Source organism: Pelobates fuscus, chromosome 9 (genome assembly GCF_036172605.1).
Source record: "Pelobates fuscus isolate aPelFus1 chromosome 9, aPelFus1.pri, whole genome shotgun sequence".
Lineage (NCBI taxonomy): Eukaryota > Metazoa > Chordata > Amphibia > Anura > Pelobatidae > Pelobates > Pelobates fuscus.
In genome coordinates, this window is record NC_086325.1 from 104,222,662 (window position 1) to 104,243,674 (window position 21,013).

Genomic DNA, 21,013 nt, shown 5'->3' on the forward strand with positions numbered 1-21,013 from the left:
ATGCAATAAAGAACGTCTAAACATTAGATGTATCTTTATAGTAAATGTGTTGGGAGACTGTGTGGGTCACATGCAGGGGAGGTGTGGCTAGGCTGCACAAACATGTGATTTAAATGGACACTCCACTCCTCAAAGGGGCAAAAAAGTATTTACCGTTTAGGTGACATACACCCAATGAATACATGCATGCATTCATGCAGGTATCATCTTAAAAGAGATTGCAAAAGCTGCAGTTTTTATGAGGCCTTTGCAAGACCTCTGTTTTGTCCCTTGAAGAGAATAACAATATCTTCACTGGGAAATAGCTTACTGAGAAGCCTCTAAAGCTATTCCTATGAGCAGGCATGATCGGAGTTTAGAGAAGTAGGCATGCTGAGAAAGAGGCAAGTACTCTCTTGCTGTCTCATTGACAATCAGTGCGTGTTTAATTAACCAATTATAAAAGTGCCAATTTGTCATAGAAATTGTTAATAGCCTTGTAGACTCTGCAAGTGCCTCCTGTGTGCGATTAAAGTTCAATCTGAAGAGTAGGAGATTAAAAACTTCTAAAGCAAGTTACTATCTGAGTGAAAATTAAACCATACTTTCCATGCAGGCTGTGTGAGTCACAGCCAGAGGAGGTGTGACTAGAGCTGCATAAACAGGAACCAAAGTGGTTTAACTCCTTATTGGCGAGAATTGAGCAGAAAGACTGCAGGCGCATGAACTAAAGTTGTTTTGATGCCTATAGAGTCCCTTTAACGCCTAAATGGCAGAGAATGTAGCATTTGATTATTTCATAAAGATAGAATCAAATAAGTAAAAGGACATCATAAGACAAAGTCTTATGATCAAGCCAGAGGTTGAGAAAAAGTGACAAAAGGCACATCTTCTGCAAACACACCAATGGTTGTGGGTTGAGGGATTCAGGATGCTTCTCTCAGATCACAGGACTTAGCATATGGAGGCTGAATTGATCTTGCAGAATACTCCATAGACATCAGTTTTGCACTCAAGCAATATATGCATAAATTACAGCACTGCCACAGCTCCTGGTGGATGAAGCTCCTGAAGCTGAAGAAAAAAAAAAAAAGAAAAATGAAAGAAAAAGAGTGCAGCATCTATAGTGGACATCTTCAGTATAGTTACCCTTTACAGCAGTGCTCCTATACCCACTCCTCAAGGCACACCCAACAGGCAAGGATTTATGAATTACCCAGGTGTGTCTAATGTGTTTAGAAAAAGAAAGAAAAAGGTATGAGTTTAAGGTGTTTTTTTAAATTTTAATTTATCTATTTTTAAACACCTTGGACACACCTGGGTAATCCTTAAATGCTGGACTGTTAGGTGGGCCTTGAGGAGAGATTTGAGGAGCACTGCTTTACAGCAGGGCATGATAAACTTCAGGTGCCAGGTCGCCATGGCGATTAGGATTGTTCTGGCTCAGATTTGTTAGCCCATTCCCTCCAAGGCGGATGTACAGCTGATGGAGAATGGAGGCAGGTGGCCGGCTGAGTGAGGGAGCAAGATGGCAGGTGTGTGGGTAGGGGCCGGAATGCCAGTGAGGTGAAATATTCTAGCTCTGCTCCCTTGTGCCCCTGCTGTGATGCTGGAAGAAAGAATATGACATCACTTAACGCCACGCGAGGGATCAGAGAAAGAAGAGCTTGAAGATTTCCTCAGTCACACTGGACCTCAGGGAAAGAATCCACTCCAGCTCTCCCAAAGGTAGGTTGGGAGTGTGAGAGAATGTGTGTGTCTGTCAGTCAGTGTGTCTGTTTAGGTAACCTCCCCACCTACGATCGCATGCTTTTCCCATGCTATATCAGTCTCGCTGTGGCTGGCCCTGCCACCATTGCTGAGATAATCAAGCTTGATGATCTTAGCCACTTCTTTGCTTTCTCGCAGTGCTGCAGGTAAAGACACCAGGTACAAAATCAAACTATTCTAAAACAGTTTGACTATTTACATTGGGGGTGCCATTTACTGTAGTGGTTATGGAGAGTTCCTTTAAAATCATTATTTGTATTACTAATCATTGTGAAATGGATTTGGTAAATCAAAATCTGTAATCAAGAGAAATCAACAAAACAATGCACACACAAATATATATATATATATAGAAGGCTTGGCCTGTAATTGTGGGAGGCACTTAATTTCCCTATTTAAACCCAGTGAGCCCCTGCTTACCTGTCTTCGACGATCTCGGAAGTGCTTCAGTGTACTTCCGGTTTACAGATCCGTGACGTCAGTTTCCCGCCCGCCGGCAGCCCGGTTCAAACGCCCTGCGGCTGTATTCGTGAGTATAACGCTTTTGCCTTACACGGACGGCATCAAAATCGTAAGTTTAGCCCTGTCGCTCACGGGCTCGGATTCACTCCGCTCCTTGCATTTTCTCGGTCAGTGTAACACGTTCAGTTACACTTACACCTCGTAGTCTCGTTTAACCGCACCGGGTTGCCATACGTTTTTCGTTCAGTTGGTGCAATACCTTCATTCTGTTCCGTTTTCTGGATATTGTTCACATTTTAAGCAATAATTTAGTAGTTACGTTTTATAAAAGGGGTTTAGGCGGTTTGTAGTATTGCCCAGTATTCTAAACTTCTGTATTTAAAGTAGTTTATATGGTCCCCTTAAAGTCATAAATAGCTAAGTAGAATAAATAGGGGGTATGTTGTTCCATTGTTTTAAATGGCTGTTCATGTCCTATTTTTTGTTGTAGTCCTTACTAGTACTGACACTTCTCGCAAGTGGCCCTTCGCGGGTATACGTGTTCGCAGCTTTGTTAAAGAGGTAGGCCTCTGTGTCACCCAGTTCATTTGTGTGTATATCGTAGTTAAATAGTACGTTTCATAAATAGGTCACGTTTCTTTTCCTTTAGTTCCGTTGGTTCCCTTCAGGATAATACTCCTTTATTAGGTCAAGTAAAGTTTCCTTCCTTTGCAGGTATGTTATTGGCGTGTCCTGGGGGGGGGGGGGGGGGGGGGTTAGAGGACTAGTTGTAATTCTCCCGCCAACTTAGGTATGTTCCCGTAGGCCTCTTTGCCTATAAGTTTAGAGGTCCCGCAAGGCATAGGTCAGCCCTTACGTTCGGAGGTTCAGGCCAATCGTCCCAACGCATAGCTATAGCCTTGCTTCAATACTTAGTTAGGGCCTCACCAGTCACGGCCAAACGTTTTGCTTCTTTTTTCATGTCACCGAGAGGCCAACACCCCGCCACCCACCTCAGTGGCACCAAGGCCCCACGAGCCAAATCATAGTTAGTGCCTCTCATAGCCACTTGGCAAGTAGTTAGGGCCTCATCTGCCACCAACGAAAGCTAAGCTAATACAATTTCGCCTATGGGCACTAGCCTAGTAAGTGGGGTCCCTCCAGCTATTTATTTTTTCAGTACTAAACTCACCCTCTCTGCCCCCCTTAGAATGTCCAACGCTTCGGTGTTAGAAGACAATCTGTCGGTTACCAGCACCCCTCTCAGGTCGGGCACGCAGAGAAGGCAACCAACCCCTCCAAGTCCAGCTTCCAGCTATCGCTCCTGGACTATCCCTAAGATTACCGCTGAACTTAAAAAGAGGAATATCCCTTATCCGGCTTCAGCTAGGAAGAATGAACTTTTTTGTTTATTAAACTCTACTGAGGATAACGAAAGGCCTGGCCCTAGTTCACAGGTTAATGTACTTAATAGCCTGGCTGAATTACACGCCATGATGGCCTCCCTAGTGTCCTCAGTTGCCACCATCAATAACAGATTGGATAACCTGGAAGCTAATAATGTTCCTACAGTCCCCGAGATTCCCGGGCCGGTTGTCCAGCCCACACCCGCCCTAGGAGGTAACAGTAACCCTCCACCGGCTAGGAAAGTTACTAACGTTTTTAATCCTATTCACCTAATACCGCAGTCTCTCAGACGTGACATCATAGAGGGAAAGGATGTTAACTTGGCCTCGCTACTGATAGCGGCTCAAGACGTGGTAGAAAACAGGGCGTACACGTTTGAGGATCTATCAGTAGTAATGAGGGCCAGAGACCCTAGGTTGAATAGGAAACTTAACATTCCTGAGTTTGTCTTGGCATTTGGCCTATACAGAGACGTTATCTGTACTGCTTTTCCCCTCCGCAGAGAGGAGCTAGATTTGTACCTACACAAGGTGATAGAGCTAGCTTATAAGTACGGGGGCTTTGCCTTTTACGACTATCACAAGTCATTCTCCTCTAGGTCAGCCGCTTCATTGTCTCAATATAATGCAGTCATGGACTGGGGTCAGCTAGACACAGAGTTGTTTCTTATGCATTTTGCAGGTCTCAAAACCCCTTCCTGTGCCATATGCTCATCTGCAGCTCACTCCATTAATTTCTGTCCTGAAAATGTAGCTATCCCCTCTACCAGTAACGCCAACTCCGATTTTCAGTCAACTTCCAACCAGAAGGAGATTAGAGACAAATTAGGCAGGCCAATAGTGTTCTTGGGCAAAGCTCAGGTCTGCAATAATTTTAATGCTGGGGGTTGTAGTTACAGTGCTTGTAGACTGCTGCATGTGTGCTCGCTTTGTTTCAGGGCACATGCCAAGACTATGTGCCCTAACAAATTGTACCCTAAAAAGGCATCCACTCCAATAAACATACCGAGTTTGCAACGTTACCTGGCTAATCATCCTTCTTTACATCTGGTGGAATTTCTCACGTCAGGGTTCACTCACGGGTTTCACACAGGCTTTGTCTCTCTTCCCTCAGGCATCTTGGAGTGCCCCAACCTTCAGTCAGCTCTCACAGACCCCGACACCCTACAAATACTCTTACAGAAATAAGTAGATATCGGCTTCATGATAGGCCCTTTCACTACTCCTCCTTTCTCCTCATGGAGAACTAACCCTCTAGGTATCGCCACTGGGAAGTTTAACAACAAAAAGAGACTTATTATTGACTTTTCTGCACCTCACGCCTCTCCCACACCTAGCCTGAATTCACTAATCCCGTCAGAAGATTTTTCTCTTCAGTACGCTAGAATCGATGATGCCATTCAAGCGATTATTAACTCCGGGAAGGCAGCCTGGTTAAGTAAGTCAGATATTACTAACGCCTTTAAGTTACTTCCCATTCATCAATCACTCTGGCATCTGCACGGAGTTAAGTGGCAAGACAACTACTATTTCGCTACCAGGCTTACTTTCGGCTCCAAAAGTAGCCCCAAGTTATTCGACCTGTTCGCCGAAACCTTAACATGGCTTCTCCTGAACTTCTGCAGATGCCCAGTTGTCATTCATTATTTAGATGACTTCCTCACCATTGAACCTCACCACTGCACTCCACGCAGCCTTAATCACTTGCTCACGCTCTTCAAAGATTTAGGTGTCCCCGTAGCCCAGGACAAAACTGAAGGTCCCAAAACCGAAATTACTTTTCTGGGGATTACACTCAATTCGGTCACCATGCACGCCAGCCTGCCCCAGGAGAAAGTAGACCGAATTCTGTCTTACATTCACACCTGCATGTCACTAGGCACTTGCACCAGGAAACAGCTACAGTCACTTTTAGGCTCACTTAATTTCGCCATGAGAATAATTCCACAGGGTAGGTCTTTCATTTCCAGAGTCCTTTCACTTTTGCACGGTCTCCCTGACGATGACTCCACTACACCGTTAGACGAGTCAGCTACAGCTGACCTGAGAATGTGGCAGCTGTTCCTTTCCTCGTGGAATGGCAGGTCACTGTTTGTTCCCCCCGTTTCCGACGATTCCCCAGTACTCTGGACTGACGCTTCAGGTACCTTAGGCTATGCGGCCATATTTGGAGACGAGTGGCTGTACGACTCCTGGCCGGTCGAAACCACGTCACTCGAGAGTTTCAGTACCACCTCCTCTCTTTTTGAGATCTACCCTATCGTAGCAGCAGCTTACACGTGGGGGGTAGTGTGGAGGGGGCAGTCAGTCAGGTGTTTTTGTGACAACTTAGCTACCTGTAACATCATCAACAAGGGCCGCTCTCAGTCCCTCACGATCATGAACCTAGTCAGGAGACTCACTTGGCTAGCAGCTAATCTCCAGTTCTGCATATCCTGTGTTCACGTCCCAGGTATACAAAATACTGCCGCTGATGCTCTGTCACGCTTCAATTTGCAGGAGTTCTTCAGACTACATCCTACAGCTTCCCAGCAACCCAGGGTACCTCCAAAATTCGAAGACCTGGTAATGCGTTAAGCTCTCTCTTACAACTTAGCGGCACGCTTGCTCAGGCGGGTCTATCCCTTAACACGAGGAAAGCCTATTACAGAGCATATGAACTGTTTATGTGTTTCGTTCGTGATTACTGTGTAATAAATGTTTTTTCTGTTGAAACCATGGTTGCTTTCACAACTTTTTGCCACTTTTCTCTTAATCTAGCTTACAACACAATCAAACTCTACTTAACGGGAATCCAACACTACATGTTAACCTCCTTTCCCAACAAGTCTCCTTTCCTATCTTCCTACCCTCTTAAAAGTGTCCTCAAAGGCATTCATAACTTATCAGTACACATACCCACTAAACGCCTTCCCATAGATAGTAAGCTGTTTAAGAATTTGTCCGATGTACTCGACACGTCCCCTTTCGAACATATCACAAACCTCGTTATCAAATCAGCGGCTTATCTAGCCTTTTATGGTTTCTTGAGACCCAAAGAGTTCACTGTAGAGAGAGCTTCTGATTTCAGCTCGTGCCTCCAAAAGAAACACTTAATTAAATATCTAGATCACTACACTTTGTCCGTTACCCGTACCAAAACAAGCCAAACAGGCCCACCAGTGGAAATTAACTTTTATCCCACTTCAACCAAATGGTGTCCCGTCCGTGTATTGGATAAGCTAGTAGCAGCCCAAGCTAATTCCGCTCCTGATAGCCCACTTCTAGCTATGCTAGGGAAACCCCTGACCACAAAAATTTTCATGCTTTACATACGCACCCTTTTACTCCGCTTGGGACAAAACCCACGTTCATTCTCGGGCCATTCTTTTCGCATTGGAGCAGCCACAGCTGCCTCAGGTAATCATGTACCGACACACATAATTAAAAACATGGGGAGGTGGAAGTCATCCGCATACAACAGATACATTCCCAATCCAGAGAAAGAGATAAGGCTGGCTTTCTGTGATATGACTAAATGATGTACCGCTTAATAAACGCATTTTGTTTTAATGGTTATTATTTTTGCCCTCTTTTACAGGCCTAACCTTACGTCAGTTTCGGCACACCTCAACTGACTTGCTATTAAGGAACTACTTATTTTAAACCCTGTTTTCCTTACGTCCTCGGAATGTGCCGTACACAAATAGAAGGCTTGGCCTGTAATTGTGGGAGGCACTTAATTTCCCTATTTAAACCCAGTGAGCCCCTGCTTACCTGTCTTCGACGATCTCGGAAGTGCCCCTCCCACCGCACCCTCAATTTTATCATTTTCCTAGGTGGGCCCTCTTTTACAGGCCTAACCTTACGTCAGTTTCGGCACACCTCAACTGACTTGCTATTAAGGAACTACTTATTTTAAACCCTGTTTTCCTTACGTCCTCGGAATGTGCCGTACACAAATATACACACACACATACACACAGAACAAAATTATAAAATGCAACACTTTTACTTTTGCCCCCATTTTTCATGAGCTGAACACAAAGATCTAAGACTTATTCTATGTAGACAAAAGGCCTATTTCTCTCAAATATTGTTCACAAATTTGTCTAAATCTGTTAGTGAGCACTTCTCCTTTGCGGAGATAATCCATCCACCGCACAGATGTGGCTTATCAAGATGCTGATTAGACAGCATAATTTCTGCAAAGGTGTGCCTTAGGTTGGCCACAATAAAAGGCCACTCTATATATATATATAAATATATACACACACACACACACACACACACACACACACACATATATACACACACACACACACACACACACACACAAACACACATACATACACAAACAAACAAACACGTAACACCTTTAATCAAACAAAACAATATTTATTTATTGTGGATTATTCATAGAACAGAAGGATGTTGCTGACAATAAGCTTGCACAATGCAAGAAAACCTTCTCAGGAACGTGGAACTTTAAAAAAAAATAAAAAATCTATTTGTCCAAGTGGGTATGGTGCTTGTGTGTAATGCGTGTGTGTGCGCTGTCTGTAATATGCTTGTCAATTAATGGTATTCTGTGTTTTGCCACACTCCTACTTATCCTTTTTCCTGGATCCCTGGTAGTCTAGTTTTGGTATACCATAGTAATCACTCTTCCCAGTCCCGGAGATGAGTAAAGCAGAGCGCAATCTGTTAATATGAGGGCTACACTATGGCTTATTAGTAAGCACAGGGGCTGTAAGGGATAACTGTGCTCCTCCCACAGAGATGGGATATTAGGTGAAAGAATTTTCACATCTCTACTAAACTTGCATACATGCAAATTTGTTGGCAACCAGAGGCTGGCAAGGCATTTACCAGGGCAATTGGGGGTGCGGCTTTTTTGCAGCCCTCAAGAAAGTGCCGCCCAAGACAAATGCCTTGTCAGCCTCGCGGTAAATACACCCCTTTCTGTCAGTATGTGTCAAATCAGTGAGAGTGTCTGCCAGTGAGTATGTATCTGCAAGTGAGTATAAAACTAATGAGAGTGTGTGTAAGTAAGTGTGTGTCAGTTTTCTCTGTGTGCAAATGTATGTGTCAGTTATCCTCTGTGTGTAAGTGTGCTTCAGTGTTCTCTGTGTGTAAATTTGCTGTGTCAGTGCCCTCTGTGTGTAACCGTGTGTGTGTGTCTGTTAAGTGTAGCAAAAAAACGGGCAGCACGCCAGGATGCAAAGTGGTCACAGTGTTTAGTAAAGGGTCAGTAACCTCAGTAGTGCAACGTTTTGGCTCCTTAGAGCCTTATTCATGCATAAAATATAAAGGGAGTGTGTATTGATAGCACTAGGCTAATTAATCACATGATGTTAATCAATTGGTATGACAGAAAACGTGCTATAAAGTGTCATAACAAAATATGACATAGGTTAATCATACAGCAAATAGGAAAAAAATGATATAAATTAGTTAGCAGATCTGAAGAGATCAAGAGGCATACATAGTGAGACCAAAACAAAATAAGCAAAATAAATAAAATATAAAACAAATATTTACAAAATAATATGAAATCCGGTTGTCTAAATACAAATATAGGAAGATTACACTATATTTTAGCATATAATGGGATATACACATCCACTCAAAAGCGTAATTTCATAGGCACCATATGCAAAGTACAAATAATACATGTATGGAAAACCAGATGCAGAATAATAATAAAGGCTGGAAGGCTAAACGATACCCATGTGGAACCTGCACAATCCAGGTGGGCACAAATGGGTTAGCCTCCAAGTAAGGACAACTGTAAAAAAAGAAAGACTATACATGATAAATATTATCAAACATAAAATTACAAAAATGGACTAATCTCAATTTCCCTGTTTAGGCCATTTGGCCACAAAGTATCTAATGTATGAATCCAATAGGCCTCTCTTCTTTTTAATAGACAGAATCGATTTTCACCTTTCCTAAGAGGTGGCACATGGTCAATGACCTAAAAACATAGTCGGGATACATTGTGATGATGATCATGAAAATGGGCAGGTACAGGAAGTTCTATTTGCTTTGTTCTAATTGTAGATTTATGTTTATAAAGTCTCTCTCAAACCTTCATCGTAGTCTCCCCTACATGAAGAAGACCACAGGGGCACGTGGGTACATAGATCACAAAGGTAGATGCGCATGTGAAAGATATCTTAATATCATAAGATCTACTAGTATGTGGATGAAAAAAAAATGTATCACCATAATAATCGAGTTACAGGAACTACAATTATGGAATGGAAAGGTGCTATAGACAAAATTGTTGTGTTTTAACTTAAGAGATATGTCATATATTCTGTGGTCCCTTTTAGGAGAACAAAAGAGGGGCCTGAAATTCCAGGATCTCTGGAAAAAGATTTTCTCAAGATCCCCCAATGATTACTGAGTGGATTAAACTAGGATATGAAAGGTATCCATGCTGAATTTGTCAAAATCCTCTAATTAGGTTGTAGGAGAGAATCCCTCTCCATATCAAGTACTTTGTCCTTCTCTGACTCAAGTTGTCTGGTAAGATAACCTCGATCACTAAATTTGTCCATCATTTCCTTAAGACGCTGCAGGCGTTTGTTTAGATCTGAAACATTCCTAGCCACTCTGATAAATTGACTGCGAGGCAATGATTGAATTGTCCCTAGGGGATGGAAACTGCTATACTCCAAAGAGGCTGTTCCTTTCTGTAGGCTTGGAGTAAATATTTGTTGAAAAGCCATCCCTTTGATGTGTGATCCTGAGGTCCAAGAAGGTGATGGTAGTCTCATCATTTTCCATTGTAAGCTGGATCTTACTGCAAACAGCATTCATGTCAGAAAAGAAAATGATTTTAACTCCACTCCACATGCCAAAAATGTCATCAACTAATCTCCAAACACGCGCATGTATATGTATGTCTCTGTATGCCTGTCCGTATGTCTATGCAAGTATGTTTCTGTATGACCATATATCTGGGCATGTATGTCTCTGTATACCTGTGTCTGTATGGCTGTGTCTGTATGACTATTGTAACGGCACCCCTAGGCAAAAAAAAAAGGGTTTACACCGCCATTTAGTTGATCTTCCCCTTCCAGAGACACAGGCACAGCTACAGGAGAACACCAAACTCCTGAACTGAATACAAGGGAATGCTCCAAACTCCTGAACTGCATAGAAAGTAGCACTCCAAACTCCCGAACTGGAACCTCACGAATAGCTGACGAACAGGAAAAGCACCCAAGCGGCTTACAGTCCTGGCAATCAGTCTCTAACAGCATACAGTAAATCCCCCCAACGACGAGACAAGACTGTTGGGGGGGTCAAGCAGTGATCAGGTTTATTCAGGGCTACCTGCCCAGTATTTATGCAGGTCTCCCACCTGGTGGACACTACCCTAGGGGACCAGATGGAAGACTGTGACCAAAAGGATACAGTAGCCAATCACATACATACACAGTCAAACACTCCCACAATGACATCACAATCCCTCCTCTCTATCCTGGAGATAATTGGGAAGTAATTCAATTATCTCCAAGCAGAGGCGTAGCGTGGGGGGTGCAGGGGGGGCCGGCCGCACCGGGCGCAACATCTGGGGGGGCGCGGACTGGCAATTTCCCAGTGGGCCGGCACACTAGGGGGCCGGTGCGCGGCCGCCTAGTGTGCACCAGCCCCGGCAGCAATTACAGGGTGACCGGCAGGAGGGGAAGCGCTCCCCTCCTGCCGGTCACAGAATGTAGCGTGGCCGAGCAGGCAGACCGGGTAGGGGAGCTTCTGATCCCCTACCCGGTGTAACAGGAAGCAGTAAGCGAGCCGAGAATGCTCCTCCCGCGAGCAGGCAGGTTGGAGCGTAGCCGTGCGTTACCATGGCAACGCTCCGACCTGCCTGCTGTTCTCGCGGGAGGAGAGCGAAGTCACCCTGCAGCCAGAGGAGCTGCAGGCTGAACAGCACGCGCCACCACTGGACCACCAGGGATTGAATTGAAGCTGTTCCCCCTCTCCCCTGGGCCCTGACCAAAGGTAAGGGGGAAGGGGAGTAATACAAAAGTTTTTTTTTTTTAAAATATAAATATATCAATGGTTTAACCCCCCCCATACACACACTACACTCCTCCCCCTCACCAACAGCACCCCCCACACACACAGCACCCCCCACACACACAGAACCCCCCCAACACAGAACCCCCCACACACACAGAACCCCCCCACACACAGAACTCCCCCCGCACACAGAACCCCCCCACGCACACAGAACCCCCCGCGCACAGAACCCCCCCACGCACACAGAATCCCTCCACTCACACAACCCCTTCACGCACATAGAACCCCCCCCCACACACAGAACCCCTTCACACACACAGAACCCCTTCACGCACACAGAACCCCTTCACGCACACAGAACCCCTCCACACATAAACAGAACCCCTCCACACATAAACAGAACCCCTCCATGCACACAGAACCCCTCCACACATAAACAGCACCCCTCCACACATAAACAGAACCCCTCCATGCACACAGAACCCCTCCACACATAAACAGCACCCCTCCACACACACAGAACCCCTCCACGCACACAAAACCCCTCCACACATAAACAGCACCCCTCCACACATAAACAGCACCCTTCCACACATAAACAGCACCCTTCCACACATAAACAGCACCCCTCCACACATAAACAGCACCCCTCCACACATAAACAGCACCCCTCCACACACACAGAACCCGTCCACGCACACAGAATTCCTCCACGCACACAACCCCTTCATGCACATAGAACCCCCCCTACAGACAGAACCCCCCCCACAGACAGAACCCCTTCACACACACAGAACCCCTTCACGCACACAGAACCCCTCCACACATAAACAGCACCCCTCCACACACACAGAACCCCTTCGCACACAAAACCCCTCCACACATAAACAGCACCCCTCCACACACACAGAACCCCCCAACGCACACAGAACCCCCCCACGCACACAGAACCCCTTCACGCACACAGAACCCATTCACGCACACAGAACCCCTTCACGCACACAGATCCCCTCCACGCACACAGAACCCCCCCCACACACAGAACCCCCCAAATTACTTGCCTTGCCCCGGGTGCTGACAACCCACGCTGCGCCACTGTCTCCAAGGACAGAGGCTAAACGCCATTAAGCACATGGCAGTAAAAAAGACAGTAAAAGACCTAAAAAATACATAATATAGGGGGCGTGGCTTGGTGCCTGAACTGAATGGACGCACATCTGTGAGGCTCCTACCGTTCTGGTGCCCTGGAGCAAAAATAATCGGACTACAGAGCAAATTATAGCACCTACAGACTCACTATGTCTCAGAGACAGAAGAACAAAACGATTAAAGCAGACCGGACGTCCTTCTTCTTGGCAAGGACTGCCGGACAGAAAACGTGGGAAGGCCACAACCATTACAAAGATGGCGGAGAGGCCTGCTCTCGTGAGGGATCTCTCTCACCCTCAGCCTCCCTGGGTTCCCTCACAGAGGAACAACCCTTAACTACTTCAGCAATGCGATCCATGCTTACCGACCTGGCTGACACGATGCAGGACAACATGAAGAAGCAGCTTCAGAGTCTAGCGGCGGATCTCCGCAAAGACATCTCCGACATAGGCCAACGCACGGCGCACGTGGAGAACAAATTGGATGAATGCGCTGAGGCACATAACCGGCTAGCGGCCAAAGTGCGGGAACAAGAAACAACCCTCCAAATGTATAAAATCAAGCTGGCAGATCTAGAAGACAGATCGAGGAGGAACAATATTCGGATCCGAGGTATACCGGAAACGGTATTAGCCGCAGGCCTCACGGATTACCTTCAAGACATGTTCCAACTGCTCCTACCAGCCATCCACCCGGACCAGCTGCTTGTGGATAGAGCGCACCGTCTCCGACGGCCAAAACACCTGCCACTCTCAACGGAAAGGGACGTCATCGCACAAGTTCACTTCTTGCACGCTAAAGAGCAGCTGATGAAGACGAGCAGAAACGCTGATTTGCCTGACCCTTATGGGCACATCAAACTCTTTGCAGATCTCTCTGCGGAAACTCTGCAATTTCGGAAACACTTGGCTCCGGTCACTACCACCCTGCGAGAACGCAAGGTAGCATACAGATGGGGATACCCGGGAAAGCTTTTGGTCCATCACAACGGATCCATGCACGCGATCTCTACCCTGGAATCGGGCCTCTCTAAGCTCACGGACTGGGGTTTTCCAACACCAGAGCGCTTGCAGCAGAAACCAGCAAAAAACCCAGGATCTCCCCAGACTGGACACTCGCATGAAGGCTTTGAGGGACACCCCTCCCTAAACGGAGGCAGGATATTAATGCCCTTCCATATCAGCCTGTGTTACATTGCAGTCACAGAGATCAGGTCGTATCACAAGCTAAATGTTTTGACCTATGGACAAATACAATGTTAAATGTAATAAGTTATGTAATAAGTTATGTACTTATGCCCTAGAGTGAACCTGATAGATCTCCACTAGTACTTGTACCAAGCAGTTAGAGAACTATCTGACTGTAGACCACCTTCCCTCAGGAGAGACTTGCCCCTCTTCTCCTCAGAATCTAATGGGGAGCGGGGAGGGACCATAGAGGCCAGCGAGTAATAGCCTCCACTGATTAGAAATATACGTCTTGCCGATACATTGAGGCTGCCAGGGGCGACAAAAACCCTGTAGGCACCCTACGCTGTTGGGGTCGCGGCAGCTCAGACACAGCAAGGGCTAATTTACTAAAAAGGGGGATCACAGACATCAGAGGCCCCTCCAGGAACGAATCACAACATAGGTTACCCGTGTTACTGCGACGCCGGGGATCCGGCACCACACACCCTCATATGTCTTCCCATCTGCGAGAGAACATGGGACATAGACATCTCTTACATCCCACACCCTAGAGAAGAGGATGAACACGGCAGAGCCCCCCCCCCCCCCCCCTTACTTACTGACTGCTATACACAGGGAGCAGACGACCCAGGCCAAACAAAGAGACAACACCTTTCACTTGATAGGGCCGGCAGCACCAATGAGTTACTTCCTAAAATGTATATGTATCCTCCTTTTGGTCCAACCTGTTCTCATTACCTCTTGAGACCCTCCAGACATACAAAAATCACAAAGTTACAATGCTCCTACCTCCATCAGAGCCACGAATGAGCTGCACGCCTAAGGCTAAGCTCTACCTCCCGCCCCCTAGGCTCTGCGATCGAGAGTTCCTCGACGCAATGTGGCTCCGAGTAAAGGAGCTAGTTAGGGCATGTTGCCCACCCTTTTACCATATCCCCGTACCTATCCCCCCATCTGGACTCCTACATCCCCAGTGGGTCCCCCCCTTTCCCTTGAAATGTCATCCAGATACTCTAACTCCAGCAACCCCACAGAAACCGAATCACTTACCACATCTTACCAAGACGCACAAAACCATACTTAGCCGACTTGTTACCGATACACGCAAACGAAATGCAGAGCACTCACCCCCCACCGTACCACTATGAGACTTGTCTCTCACAATGTCAAGGTGTTGAACCCCCCGGTAAACGCAGACTACCGCTTAGAGATCTAATCAAAATCAGGGCAGACATTGCCTGTATCCAGGAAACACACTTTCGGAACGACCGCACTCCAGCCATATTTATGAAAACTTACCCCATCCAATTTCACTCTCAAGCAAGCACTAAAACAAAAGGAGTATCAATTCTGGTTCACAGAGACATAGCCTACACTCCAATAGCGCACAGTATAGACCCAAGAGGCAGATACATAATCCTGGTGGGACAATTCAACGATGTCCATCTCACATTAGTTGCAACTTATTTCCCCAATAAAAACCCTACGCAATTCCTCCAAATGGTATTACATAAAATAGACAAGATTAAAAAAGGAAATGTAATACTATGCGGAGATTTTAACTGCATACAATCACCTATGCTCGACACGACTGCTACCCTGACAGGAAGCAGCAAAAAAAGATTAGACACCACGAGTAAGGCATTCAAGAAACTGATAGATCGCTATGACCTCTACGATGCCTGGAGATCACTGCACCCAGGGGACAAAGATTATTCATTCTACTCGAGGGCCCATAACACCTATACCCGCATAGACACATTCCTCATAGATAGACAACTCCTAGCCAATCTGTCTAACTGTACCATGGGAAATATAACATGGTCAGACCATGGTCCGGTGTCCCTTGACCTCCTAGACGCCTTCCAGTTTAAAGGAAGAGGCTCATGGAAATTAAATGACACACTGCTGACAGACACCACATTTGTTAAAGGAATAAGAGAAGCACTGCATGCTTACTTTGAAACAAATAGTGGATCGGAAATCTCAGACAACACAGTTTGGTCTGCACACAAAGCAGTTATGAGGGGCCTGTTTATCAGGAGATCCTCTTTTCTGAAGTGACACCACCAAACTAACCTCCTAGATTGCCACAAACAAATAGCACTAACCTCCAAACAGAACAAACTACAACCCTCACCACAATTAGCAACACAACTTCAAACACTATATACCCGCTTAACACAGCTAAACGCAGAAAAAAACAAGAACATGCTCCACAAATTAAAAGCCAATGTTTACCATAATAGCGGCAAAGCCAGTAAATACTTAGCCAATCGACTACGAACAAAATACGCCAACTCAAAAATCGCACATGTTGTAGGTGAAGACGGCAACAAAAAAATCACCCCCACAGCTATCAGCCAGGAATTTGCGGAGTTCTACTCCAAACTCTACAACCTGAACACCTCTGGCACGGTACAGCTGGCCAATACAGCCGAAATAGACAGTTACCTTGAGACGGCTAAACTCCCCCAAATAGACTTGACACAAGCAGCCGAACTGCTAAAACCTATTACATTACAGGAGGTGCTAAACGTGATAAAGAACTACTGAAGGGTAAAGCGCCCGGGGCAGATGGCCTTTCTAACGCATATTATAAGCTATATGCCCAAGAACTAGCCCCCCATCTTCTAAAGGTGTATCACTCTGCCTCAGAAACGGGGAAACTACCGCATGAAATGTTGTTGGCCACCATAGTAACCTTGCCCAAACCGGACAAACCACCAGACAAATGCAAAAATCACCGACCCATATCGCTATTAAACACGGATGCAAAAATATATGCAAAAGTCCTAGCGAATAGATTTAGCGACCTCTTGCCTACACTCATAAGTGACGACCAAACGGGATTTGTGAAGGGCAGGCAAGGGCTAGATAACACCCACAAACTGACACTTCTGTTAGAAAGTCTTCGAAAGGCCAAGGTGTCAGGATCGGGTCAGGGATCCAACACGCAGAGTACAAAGAGTAGCTGATACGTATACCGGTCCTTAGAATGGCCGGACTTAACGTATAACTACGATAGAATGGTCAGAGACAAGCCGAGGTCGAGGGAACGAGAAGACAGGTAAGCGAGAGACAAGCCGGGTCAAGGATAACAGAAAGACAGGAGAGTAAATACCAAAGCCGGGTCGGAACCAAAAGACAAGAGAATAACAAAGCACTGTGTGACTAGGCGGACTAGAACCACGACAGGGCAATGAGTGAATGAGAGAGCCACTGTTAAGTATCCTGGCTAGGGAGAGAAGACACGCCTCCGGCGAGTCCTGATTCGTCTCCCGAGATTTGAGTGACAGGACGTTCCGGGTTGGCGTCATGACGTCTACCTCCTATCCTCCTGTTATAAAAGGAAGTGACTCCCTCGCGGCCGGCGTTAGCAAGACCGAGTGAACCGCGAGGGACCGAGGAGACATGCCGTCCGGACGGATAAACTTCTAAGTCTCTACCTCTCTCAGAGGTAGAGACCTCAGGTACCCTGACAGTACCCCCCCTCTCAGATACGCCCACCGGGCGGAAGGAGCCGGGGCGAGATGGAAAGCGGGAGTGAAATGCCCTGCGAAGGCGAGGAGCATGAACATCCTCTTGTGGCACCCAACTCCTCTCCTCAGGACCATATCCCTTCCAGTCAACTAAATATTGTACTCTCCCCCGGGAGACACGAGAATCAATAATGGAGTTAACCTCATACTCCTCCTGACTCTCCACCTGAACAGGGTGCGGAGGGGCGATTGTGGAGGAGAATCTGTTACAGATTAGAGGTTTCAGCAATGACACGTGAAAGGAGTTCGGGATGCGTAAAGTAGCAGGAAGGGCTAGACGATACGCCACTGGGTTAATTCGAGTCAAGATCCTGTAGGGACCAATATAACGAGGAGCGAATTTCATGGAAGGAACTTTAAGACGAATATTCCTAGTACTCAACCAAACTCTATCGCCTGGAACAAAATTCGGAGCCGCCCTTCTACGTTTGTCAGCATGTTTCTTAACCAGTACAGAATTGTGTAGAAGAATCTGTCGAGTCTGATCCCACAACTTCCTCAAATTGGCCACATGTACATCGACCGACGGCACTCCTTGGGAAGGAGAAACCGAGGGAAGAATAGATGGATGACAGCCATAGTTCATGAAGAAGGGGCTTGAATGCGTAGAGTCACAAACGAGATTGTTATGCGCAAACTCCGCCCAAGGAATCAAACCGACCCAATCGTCCTGGTGTTCGGAAACAAAACAACGTAAGTATTGCTCAATCTTCTGGTTGGTTCGTTCGGCAGCTCCGTTAGACTGAGGATGATAGGCGGACGAAAAATTCAATTTGATGCCTAATTGAGAACAGAACGACCTCCAAAAACGTGAAACAAATTGGGAGCCTCTATCAGAAGTGATCTCCGAGGGAATCCCATGCAAGCGAAAAATCTCTTTAGCAAAGATTTCCGCCAATTAAGGAGAAGTCGGGAGTTTAGGCAAAGGTACGAAATGTGCCATCTTGGTAAATCTATCGACTACGGTGAGGATAACCGTGTGCTTTTTAGAAACAGGCAAATCCACAATAAAGTCCATTGCCACACAGGACCAAGGTTTGTCAGGAATTTCCAGAGGTTGTAAAAGGCCACACGGAAGTGAATGCGGTAGTTTAGTTTTAGTACAGACCACACAAACTCCGATAAAATCCTTAATATCCCTCCGTAACGAAGGCCACCAGAAATCCTTGGAGATCAAAGAATACGTCTTGCGAACCCCCGGATGACCAGCCACCTTACTCTCGTGAAGACACTGTAAGAGCTCCAATTGGAGTTCAGGAGGAACGAAAAGTCTGGAAGACGGAGTCAGTCTAGGTGCCAGATGCTGCAAGCTCCTTATCTGATCAAGAAGCGGAGAATGGACTTTGAGAGTAGTGTTAGCGATAATGTTACACCTGGGTACTATAGAGGACAAAACCGGTTCAGATACGGCAGCAGGTTCATATTGGCGAGGTAAGGCGTCGGCTTTAGAATTCTTGGAACCTGGCCTATATGTGAGTACGTAGTTGAAGTGAGTGAGGAATATGGACCAACGAGCCTGTCTAGATGATAGATGTTTAGCCTCTCCAATATAGGATAAGTTTTTATGATCTGTCAAAATAGTAACAGGATGCAAAGTACCCTCCAATAAATGTCTCCACTCCTTCAAGGCCATTATAACCGCTAGTAGTTCCCTGTCACCAATGCCATATCTGCTTTCAGTACCTGACAATTTTTTGGAAAAGTATCCACAAGGATGTAAAGGCTTATCTACACCCAACCTTTGGGACAGAACAGCACCTATACCAGTCTCAGAAGCGTCAACTTCGAGTAGGAAAGGTAGTGTAGTATCAGGGTGAACTAAAATTGGTGCGGAAGCAAACAGCTCCTTGAGTGTCCTAAAAGCCAGAAGTGCTTCAGTAGACCAATTCTTAGTATCAGCCCCTTGTTTGGTCATATTGGTGATGGGAGCAATGATAGAGGAGTAACCCTTAATGAAACGTCTGTAGTAATTGGAGAAACCAATAAATCTCTGGATAGCCTTGAGTCCCTTAGGTAAAGGCCAATCCAATATGGATTGGAGCTTCTCTGGATCCATTTCAAACCCCTCCCCAGAAATTACATAGCCAAGAAAGGTAGTTTGGGATTGGTCAAAGCTGCATTTCTCTAGTTTGCAGTATAAGCCATGCTGAAGAAGTTTAAGTAAAACCCTTCTGACTTGTCCGTGGTGAGTTTCAATATCCCTGGAATGTATAAGTATATCATCAAGGTATACAATCACACAGTCATCTTGAAACTCCCTAAGAACCTCATTAATAAGGTCCTGAAATACCGCCGGGGCATTGCAGAGACCAAAAGGCATTACAGTATACTCATAGTGCCCATAACGAGTATTGAATGCAGTTTTCCACTCGTCACCGTCGTGGATTCTCACCAAATTATAAGCACCTCTAAGGTCTAACTTAGTGAAAATTTTAGAACTTTTTAATCGATCAAAAAGCTCGGTGATCAAGGGGATCGGATATACATTTCTGATGGTTATCTTGTTAAGACCTCGGTAGTCAATGCAGGGTCTTAAAGAACCATCCTTCTTTTTAACAAAAAAAAATCCAGCCCCAGCAGGCGAGGAGGATCTTCTAATGAACCCCTTGTCTAGGTTTTCACGAATGTACTCCTCTAGAACTAAGTTTTCATTCGTAGACAAAGGGTACACATGACCCCTGGGGGGCATGGTACCAGAAAGTAAATTAATTTTGCAATCAAAAGGCCTATGTGGTGGCAAGGTATCAGCCTTTCCTTTGTCAAATACTGCCTTTAAATCTTGATACAAAGACGGTATCTGTACTTTGGTAGAGTCGGTAGCGTTATTAAGTGAGTTGACACTACAAAGAGGTGACACTTTCTTTAAACAATTCTCTTGACAATCCTGACCCCACGAAACTATTTCCCCTGATCTCCAATCTATAACGGGGTTGTGTCTTTTAAGCCAGGAGTATCCCAGGACTATGGGAACAGAAGGAGATGAAATGAGTAGTAGGGATATTTCCTCCTTGTGTAGAATACCAGTAGTTAAGTAAAGAGGTGTGGTCTCCCGGAAAATCACAGGCTCAACTAAAGGTCTACCATCAATGGCTTCAACAGCTAAGGGTGTCTTCCTTAACTGGGAAGGGATAGTGTGTTTGTTGAGAAACTTTTGGTCGATAAAACTCTCAGCAGCGCCGGAGTCTATCAATGCCATAGTCTCTAAAGTTCCCTTCTCCCAAGTTAAAGAGACCGGTAATAGGAGTCTATGTTCTTTGTAGTTATGAGTAGAGGACAAAATCGAAACACCCAAGGTCTGCCCTCTAGAGAAACTTAGGTGCGAGCGTTTCCCGGACGACTGGGACAGCTCAAACGTACATGACCTCTGGACCCACAATACATACACAGTCCCTCCCTTCTCCTGTACTGTCTCTCCTCCTCTGAGAGACGAGTAAGGCCTAGCTGCATAGATTCTGAAACCTGTGGATTTTTGGTTTCAGAACTTTGAAATGATGGTGCTAGTCTAAAGGAAGATTTA